Raw genomic sequence first — 10,659 nt, 5'->3', positions numbered from 1 at the left:
TGTATGCCTCCCTTTTTCTTCGAACCAGGTTTCCAATATTCCTTGAAAACCACGGCTCTCTCAAACCTTTTTCCCCTCCTTTTAACCTAACAGGAACATAAAGCTTTTGCACTCTCAAAATCTGATCTTTAAAAGACTTCCATCTCTCTACTACATCCTGCCCATAAAACAAATTGTCCCAATGCACACCCTGCAAGTCCTTTTGCATCTCCTCAAATCTAGCTTTTCCCCAATCAAAAACCTCAACCCTTGGCCCTGATTTCTCTCTTTCCATAATGACATTGAAGCTGATGGCATTATGATCACTGGACCCAAAGTGCTCGCCAACACTAACCTCCGTCACTTGACCCATCCCATTTGCCAACAGTAGATCTAACACTGCTCCTTCTCTGGTCGGCACCTCTACATATTGTTGTAAACCTAACCTACTCTATTAAAAAAAACTAAACAAATAAAACATCTGATCAGCTTATCCTGAGGGTTACATCTATTTTGAATTCAAAAACAAAGGTAAAAGTATATGACAATAGACAATAGGTGCTGGAGTAGGCCAATTGGCCCTTCGAGCCAGCCCCGCCATTTATCAGATCATGGTTGATCTTTCCCTTTCAATAACCAATCCCAGCCTTATCCCCATAACCCTTAACTCCCCTGCCCACAAGAGCCTTATCCAACTCTTTCTTAAATCTATCCAATGAATCCACCCCGACTACCCTCTGTGGCAATGTATTCCACAGACCCACAACTCTCTGGGTAAAAAAACTTCTCCTCATTTCTGTCTTAAATGGCCTTCCCTGTATTCTTAAACTATGCCCTCTAGTCCTAGTCTCTCCTATCATTGGTAACATGTACTCTGATTTCACCCTGTCAAACCCTTTGATAATCCTAAATACCTCAATCATGTCTCCCTTCATCCTTCTAAACTCCATCGCATATAGTCCAAGTCTTTCCGCATATGACAATCCTGCCATCCCGGGAACTAACCTTGTAAACCTCTCTCTATAGCAAGTATGTCCTTTCTTAAATATGGGGAGCAGAACTGGACACAATACTCCAGGTGAGGTCTCACCAGGGCCCTGTACAACTGCAGGAGGGTTTCTCTACTCCTATACTCCAAACCCCTCTTCATGAAAGCCAACATACCGTTCGCCTTCTTCACCGCTTGCTGAACCTACACGCTAGCTTTCAACGACTGGTGAACAAGTACACCCAGATCCCTTTGCATTACCCACTCCCTAGCTTAACACCATTTAAATAATATTCTGCTCTCTTGTTTCTGCCTCCAAAATGGACAACTTCGCTTTTACTCACATTAAACTTCATCTGCCATCTTTCCGCCCACTCCCCAAAGTCCCCTTGCAATTTTCTGACATCCTCCTCACTCTTTACACAACCACCCAGTTTAGTGCCACCTGCGAATTTGCATATGTAGTTATTTATCCCCTCATCCAAATAATTTAAATAAATGATAAACAACTGAGGGCCCAACACCAACCCCTGTGGGACCCTACTCGTCACATCCTACCATCCAGAAAATGAACCATTTATCCCAACCCTTTGTTTCCTATTTCTCAATCAATTATCTATCTATGACAGCACCCTATCCCCGATACCATGGTCCTTGATTTTGCAAACTAGCCTCCTGTGTGGGAGTTTATCGAAGGCTTTCTGAAAGTCCAAGTACACCACATCCACTGGCTTCCCGAGTCCACCGTCCTTGTTACATCCTCGAAAAATTCCAGGAGATTAGTCAAGCAAGATTTTCCTTTAAGGAACCCATGCTGACTAGCACCGATACTATTATTCCTTCCTAAGTGTTCTGCTATTTCTCCTTTAATGATGGATTCCAATATCTTCCCCACCACCGATGTCAAGCTGACCTGTCTATAATTTCCTGTATTCTCTCTCCCTCCCTTCTTAAAAAATGGTACAACATCAGCCACTCTCCAGTCTGCAGGCACTTCCCCAGAATCTAAAGAACTTTGGAAAATGTCAACTAGTACTTCCACAATTTCCAGAGCAACCTCTCTAAGCACCCTGGGATGCAGCTCCTCAGGCCCAGGGGATTTATCAGGCCTCAGTTCTAATAATATCGTGAAGTACGGATGTAATTTCAATAATCTATCATATATAATTCCAATTAATCCTTTCTGAGAAAGGATTAGATCAAATGGAAAGTCTAGTAATATGGTATATAAGAAATTTCTAATCCATAAATATCTAAAAAAACGTGTATTTGTTAAGTCATATTTACTTGCCAGCTGTTCAAAAGACATTAAACAACCTTCCTTAAATAAGTTTGGAAAAGAAACAATACCTCTGATTTTCCATATAGAGAAGGATTAATCAATTATTAATGGTCGAAAAAAAGTAATTATGAGAGATAACCGTAGATAAAACAAAGTTTTTTAAATAAAAAAATTCCTAAATTGGAACCAGATTCCCAATATATTGATCTTGGAAAAACTAAATGGAAGAGGGGCCCCCAATAAAGAAGTCACTGAAACTGCTGTATAGATCTCTATTCTAAATCTGCCCATAAGGGATGATGCAATTTGTCAGAATAAAAAATCCAAAAAGTTGGATAGCGAACATTGGCACCCAGTGATAAAATCTAAAATTAGATAAGGCCATACCTCCATCTTTTTTCAATTTTTGTAAATTAATTTTACTAATTCTAGAGTTTTTGTTCTTCCAAATCAATGAAGAAACTTTTGAGTCAATGTTATAAAAAAAAATGATAATGGGATGAAAACTAGAATTGCTTGAAATAGATATAAAAAGAGGTAATATTATCATTTTAACTGCTTTAATATGACCTATTAAAGATAATGATAAAGGAGACCATCTAGAGAAAGACAAGTTCACATACTCAAATAGAGGAGAAAAATTGAGTTTATAGAAATCTTTAAATTGTTAAGTAATTTTAACCCTTAAGTATGTGAAATTATCTCTGACAATCTTTAATGGAACTTGAGTATAGATAGGGACCTGCATGTTAATTGGAAAAAGTTCACTTTTATGAAGGTTTAATTTATATCCAGAGAGAGAGGTGAATTGAGAAAACACAGATAATATAACTGGGATAGATCTTTTGGGATCTGAAATATAAACTAATAGGCCATCTGCATACAAGGAAACTTTATGAGTTACTCTGCTTTTGACAATCCCTTGAGAGTCTCTAAGGGCTATTGCCACACATTCTAAAGCTAGATCAAATAGCAAGGGGCTAAGGGGACATCACTGTCATGTTCCCCTAAACAGCCATTTTCAAAGCCAATATATCATTGCCTAAGTAACAAGGTCAGAACTGCACACAGTATTCCAAGAGCAGCCTAACCGGAGTACCAGAGCAGATGTGGAAAAGACATTGTTAAGTCTGCATACAAAGACAGGAATCCAGAAGTAGTGCCTGTGGTGATATGTAATTACACCTTGAGGTCACCATGGGCCATCCAAGTGACCTTGGATATAAAGCAGTCCAGAGCTACAGTCTAGCCTTCCAGGTTCGTCTTGCAGAGAAACAAGACCTCTGAGTGTACATATTAGTTTATTAAAGCTGTCTTATACTCACACTGCTGGTGTGGTTATTGTCAGTACAATTTAATAAACTAATATGATAGCTACTAGGATGGAAGCTACTTCTGCACATTCCCAACCACCTGGAGACTCTTCCTGATGAATGGAATCTGGGGATGACCAGCACATACATGCATCTGAGGACAGAGATGGCGAGGGACCGCTGTACTGAAATCGTGGTGGAATGCGGGGAAGATCACAGAAGTACGATAGGGCAGGTAAGAAATGGCCAAGAGCCCTGCCTGCCCGTGAGTTCGCCAACCCTAAACCCCGGTCCGATCAGAAAGGGGCCACTACAAGCGCAGGTGGAAGGATCTCTACACATCGTGCTCCCGATCACCACGTATGTGCAGAATTTATGACCACTCCAGAGCCAGGGAAAGCAGACACCGCTACCGTCACTCCCCCAGCAGCAGTTTCCCCAGTACCACGGAGATCTGATGCTACTGCTGGTATCCCCCCTAAGCCCGCTGCAAATGTCCCAAAGCCAGAGACTCAGCCAACACCCCCAAGCACTTAGGTTACTCCTCCAGCATACATAAGCCCCACAGAGGCTCTACCAGCAGCACCCAGTACCCCAAGGTCTGCCCTTGCTACACCTAGACCCAAAGACCACGTGGAGACAGGGAATGATCCCCAAGGTTCCACCACATTACCTAAGGGACCAGAGACTGCGGCTTAGCCATGTGCTGCGACCAGACAGGTTGGAGCTTGACCCCAGAAATCCCGGAACTGGCACACACTTCAGCCACTGGCAGAGATGCTTTCTGAATTACATGGAGGGTGCTGAGACATTAGATAAAGAGCTATTAATGATGCTGTTAGTGCAGCTGGGAGACCACCCTTACTCCCTTATGCAGGTTGCCAGGTCCTACCAAGAGGCAATGAGCACTTTACAGAGGCATTACAGAAAGGGGCTTAGCGAACTCCACTCCCAGTACAGGCTCATGACCAGGTCACAACAAGTAGGGGAGTCTGCCAGAGACTTTATAGCTCTCTGAAAGACCTGGCGAGAGGCTGCAACTATAAAGCAGTATCAGCTCAGGAGAATGTGGAGGACCTTGTTGCGGACATATGGTCCACTGAGACGAGACATTGATTGCTGGAGAAAGGAATGGTCGGGCTAGATGAGGCAGAGACTATTGCAGAAGCTTTAGAAAGCACCAGGAAAGAATTGGAGGAGTACTCACAGGACCCTGGGGCTGGGACAAACGTCACACTGCTGGACTCTCCAGCCCCACGAAAAGAAAAGTATGCTGCCTCACAGGAATTCACAGCAGCAGCAGGACACCTTGAGGGTCCCAAGTGCTTTATCTTTCTTCTTCTTCTTCTTTGGCTTGGCTTCGCGGATGAAGATTTATGGAGGGGGTAAATGTCCACGTCAGCTGCAGGCTCGTTTGTGGCTGACAAGTCCGATGCGGGACAGGCAGACACGTTGCAGCGGTTGCAGGGGAAAATTGGTTGGTTGGGGTTGGGTGTTGGGTTTTTCCTCCTTTGCCTTTTGTCAGTGAGGTTGGCTCTGTGGTCTTCTTCAAAGGAGGTTGCTGCCCGCCAAACTGTGAGGCGCCAAGATGCACGGTTTGAGGCGATATCAGCCCACTGGCGGTGGTCAATGTGGCAGGCACCAAGAGATTTCTTTAGGCAGTGCTTGTATCTTTTCTTTGGTGCACCTCTGTCACGGTGGTCAGTGGAGAGCTCGCTATATAACACGATCTTGGGAAGGCGATGGTCCTCCATTCTGGAGACGTGTCCCACCCAGCGCAGCTGGATCTTCAGCAGCGTGGACTCGATGCTGTCGACCTCTGCCATCTCAAGTACTTCGACGTTAGGGACGCCTGCAAGCTCACACCAAGACACAAGAGAAACTTGTCCGTGAACTACTCTTTGCAGACGATGCCGCTTTAGTTGTCCATTCAGAGCCAGCTCTTCAGCGCTTGATGTCCTGTTTTGCGGAAACTGCCAAAATGTTTGGCCTGGAAGTCAGCCTGAAGAAAACTGAGGTCCTCCATCAGCCAGCTCCCCACCATGACTACCAGCCCCCCCACATCTCCATCGGGCACACAAAACTCAAAACGGTCAACCAGTTTACCTATCTCAGCTGCACCATTTCATCAGATGCAAGGATCGACCACGAGATAGACAACAGACTCGCCAAGGCAAATAGCGCCTTTGGAAGACTACACAAAAGAGTCTGGAAAAACAACCAACTGAAAAACCTCACAAAGATAAGCGTATACAGAGCCGTAGTCATACCCACACTCCTGTTCTGCTCCGAATCATGGGTCCTCTACCGGCATCTCCTACGGCTCCTAGAACGCTTCCAGCAGTGCTTTATCTATGGACAAAGAAAGCACCCCAGAGCTCTCTGCCCCGCCAGAGAAAATGTCTGTTCCAACTGTGGAAAACATGAACATTATGCAAAAGTCTGCAGAAGCCCCAAGGCCACAGTCAAGGCCCATTTTCATGCTAATGAGAGGCGGGAAAGCTCTTCTTTCTCCACAGTCAAACAGAAGAGGAAGAATGCCATGTGCAGCCAGCCATCTTGGACAAATGCTACAGAGCAGAGGACAGAGTCTTCAGGAGATGAATATGACGCCGAGTACTATCGGATGGAAGGACACGAAGGACATGAAGGACACGAAGGACACACCAGACTTGCTTCCCTACGTGAGTCCACACAATTTATCTGATGCCACTGTGTGCATAAAAATTAATGATGTGAGGGTAAATTGCTTAATAGATAGTGGAAGCACTGAAAGTTTTATTGACCAGGGGTTAGTCAACCGCCTTGCCCTCCCCAGAAGCCCGAGTGAGCACCGGATCCTGTTAGCAGCCAGCAGCCTTGTGGCTGAGGTAAAACAGTTTTGCAGGGTTTCTCTAGAAATCCAGGGCACAAAATACGAAGGGTTCAAATTACTACTATTACTGCGCCCTCTCCTAGACCTCCCAGTGCCACACATACTACTCCCTCACCTCTGTGTCCCGGTACTATTGGGGTTAGATTTTCAGTTCCAGTTAGAAAGCATTACAATAGTGCACAACGGGCCTCACCCCCCACTACACCTTATGAAGAAACAACACTGTCCTGACATAGAACCCCCTCCGCTGTTCACACACCTGACCCCAGAATGCATACCAATAGCTACAAAGAGCAGGAGGTACAGCCCAAGGGTCAGAGCCTTCATCAGGACAGAGGTCCACAGGCTACTACAGGAGGGCATCATAGAGCAGAGCACCAGCCCCTGGAGAGCCCAGTTGGTTGTAGTAAAGTCAGGAGAAAAACTGCGCATGGTAGTGGATTACAGCCAGACAATCAACAAATTTACACAACTAGATGCCTACCCCCTGCCACGCATAGCAGACATGGTCAACAACATTGCGCAGTAAAAGGTGTTCTCCACCATAGACCTGAAGGCAGGATACCACCAACTGCCCATTAGAAACAGCGATCGCATTTACACGGCATTTGAGGAAGATGGCAAGTTGTATCAATTTGTGCGACTCCCTTCAGTATCACCAATGGAGTATCCCTGTTTTGGAGAGAAATGGACCAAATAGTAGATGAATTCTAACTGAAAGCAGAGTTCCCCTACATGGACAATGTGACAATCTGTGGCCACACTCAGGAGGATCATGACACAAATTTAAAATGCTTCTTCCAGGCAGCCAAGGAAAGGAACCTAACATACACAGGGACAAATGTGTCTTTAGTGCCAGGAAGTGGCCAGTCCTGGGCTACGTAGGGCAGAATGGGGAAGTCAGCCCAGACCCAGCCCGTATGTGCCCTCGCCTAGACCTCCCAGTGCCACACACGCTGAAAGCACTAAAAAAGTGTTTAGGACTGTTCGCTTACTACGCCCAATGGGTCCCCAACTACGCCAACAGGGTCCGCCCACTAATAAAAGCCTCAGTTTTCCCACTGTGCCCAGCAACCACCAGAGCATTCAGGGACATTGGGGACCATATTGCTAAAGATGCATCCGATGTGGCTCTGGCAGCCACTCTCAATCAAGATGGATGACCAGTGGCCTTTTTCTCGCGAACCCTACAGGGGTCAGAGGTAAGACACTCAGCAGTAGAGAAGGAGACCCTAGTCATTGTGGAAGCAGTAAGGCACTGGCGACATTATCTGGTGTGCAAACACTTCACCCTCGTCACGGACCAACAGTCTGTGGCTTTTATGTTCGATAACTAGAACAGGGGGAGAATTAAGAATGACAAAATCCTGCGCTGGTGGATAGAATTGTCTACATTTAATTATGACATTCTATACCACCCCGGGAGAATCAATGTGTTACCGGATGCGCTGTCCATAGGCACTTGTGCCATCCTTAACCACATGTCCCAGTTGCAGAGCTTGCACAATAAGCCGGGCCACCCGGGGGTCGCAAGACTGTTTCACTTCATTAAAACCCAAAACCTCCCATTTTCAGTAGAGGAAGTAAGGTCAGTGAACAAGAGCTGCCCCATCTGAGCGGAATGCAAACCAGCCAGAAAAAGCCATCTTCATAAAAGCTACCAAACCTTTTGAGCGCCTCAGCCTCGATTTTAAAGGCCTGCTCCCGTCCAATAATAGAAATGTCTATTTCCTAAACGTAATAGATGAATATTCCCGTTTCCCCTTCGCAATCCCGTGTTCTGATGTATCAGCAGGCACTGTTATAAAATGTCTCCAACCCATCTTCACCATATTTGGGTACCCGAACTACATACACACAGACAGCGGTGCTGCATTCATGAGCGCAGAAGTACAGCAGTATCTGCACGAGAGAGGGATTGCTACCAGCCGCACTACAAGTTACAATCCCAGGGGGAATGGACAAGTCGAAAGGGAAAATGCCACTATCTGGAAAATGGTCCTCTTGACCTTAAAAGCAAAAGACCTGCCTGTACTAGATGGCAAGAAATGTTGCCAGAAGCCCTACACTTGATACGTTCTTTGTTGTGTACTGCCACTGACATGACCCCACATGACCGTATCTTATCTTTCACAAAGAAAGCCACGACGGACACAGTGGTGCCTAAATGGATGATGACACCGGGACCTGTTCTCCTCCGGAAGCACTGCAGACCTCACAAAGCGGACCTGCTGGTGGATCAAGTGGAGTTGAGGCACGCGAACCCTCAGTACGCCTTTGTCATATTCCCAGATGGAAGAGAAGACTTGGTGGCCACCAGGGATCTCGTGCTGGCCGGATGTGTGAACAATGCGGAGGAAACACAGATGTCTACGGATCAACAAGGAGCACAGCAGCTGTCACCAGAACAGTCGTCCATCGAGTCACCCCAGAGGACTATACCACCCACCCCGAAAATCAGGACCCTGGGTACGCCCGCCCCACAAAATATCACCACCCTAGACTCGGTGGGAGGACCTAATCCCATACAAGAAAATCCCCAGCCCACACGGCCACATGGCCATCTAGTACTTCCCACTCCCACACCTCCACCAAGAAAGGCCGAAAGGCAGACCACACTCCCCACCCCTATACCATTACCGAGGAGGTCCAGAAAGCAACGGAAGCCATGAAAAATTTTGGACTTTTTGAACTTACAAACAAGGGAAGGAGGACGGTGGTGGTGGGGGGGGGTGTGGAGCGGGTGGAATAACAACTTTTTAAGGGGGGGGTGAATGTGGTGATATGTAATTTCACCACTAGGGCACCAGGGGTCATCCCGATGACCTGTATATAAAGCAGTCCAGAGCTACAGTCTAGCCTTCCAGGTTCATCTTGCAGAGAGACAAGATCTCTTAGTGTACATATTAGTTTATTAAAGCTGTCTTATACTTGCACTGCTGGAGTGGTTATTGTCAGTACAGTGCCTAGTGTGAGTAATATTCTGAGATCGCTTTGCCCAGCACCTCCTCTCTCTCTGCAACAAAAGCGACCTCCCCGTAGACAACCATTTAAATTCTGAGTCATACTCTCAAGCTCACATCTGTCCATGGCCTTTCGCACTTCCCCTTCCTGTCCACCCTCAGATTGGAGGAACAACACCTCATTTTTCATCTGGGCACCCTCCAACCCCAGGACATGAACATTGAGTTCACTGCATTCCACTAATCAGCTTGCCTTCCCCCTGCCCCACCTTAACTATTTATTCCAGTTCCCTCTTCCTTTCTCTCTCAACCTAGCCTAGACTCATTCCCCCCCCCCCCCCCCCATTCCTGTGGTCCTCCCCCCACCCTTCTCCTATCATCTCCCACCCTCACCACCCACCTACCTCCTTCCACCTTTTGTTTGGACATCTCTCATGTTCCCCCACACCTTGATGAAGGGGTCAAGCCCAAAACGTTGATGATATATCTTCACCTTTGCTACATAAAGGCACTGTTTGATCTGCTGAGTTTCTCCAACATTTGTGTTTTTTCACTTAACCACGGTGTCAACAGAATCCTGTGTTTTACTAATGTTCTGAGTTGCATCTATTTCAATACAGGCATGATGCAGGCAAATTAGAGGAGGTTAGATCATGGATTTGCACATGGAATTGGGACATTGTGGCCATCAGTGAAACTTGGATACAGAGGAGAGAACAGGCAGTTCAATGTTCCGGGGTTCCATTGTTTCAGATATGATTGATCGGGAGGGATGTAAGGGGAAGCAATAACATTGTCAGTCAGGGAGATTATCACAGCAGGGCTCAGACAGGACCGACTAGAGGACTTATCTGCTGAGGTTATATGGGTGGAATTGATGAATGGGAAAGGGATGGCCACATTAGTGTTATTATATTACAGTCAGCGAGAATTAGAAGAGCAAATATGCAGAGAGACAGCAGACATCTACAGGAAACAAAGATTTGTGAGGAAGTGATTTTGACTTTCCACACACTGACAGTACTCCCATAATGTGAAAGGGCTGGATGGGTTAGAGATTGTAAAATGTGTTTAGGGAAATTTTCCCAATCTACACAGAGAGGTTCAACCTCAAGAGAGGGCAATACGATGTCTCCTATGAGGTGGCGGAAGTGTGTGGCAAGGAAACATCTCGGGTTCAGTCATCATAATGCCATTCATTTCAAGATTGCTATAGATAAGGATGGGTCAGGTCCTCGGTTTGAGATTCCAAATTGAAG

This window comes from Narcine bancroftii, chromosome 2 (genome assembly GCF_036971445.1).
Source record: "Narcine bancroftii isolate sNarBan1 chromosome 2, sNarBan1.hap1, whole genome shotgun sequence".
NCBI lineage: Eukaryota > Metazoa > Chordata > Chondrichthyes > Torpediniformes > Narcinidae > Narcine > Narcine bancroftii.
The sequence above is the reverse complement of the archived record's forward strand: the minus strand, read 5'-3'. Positions refer to the sequence as shown.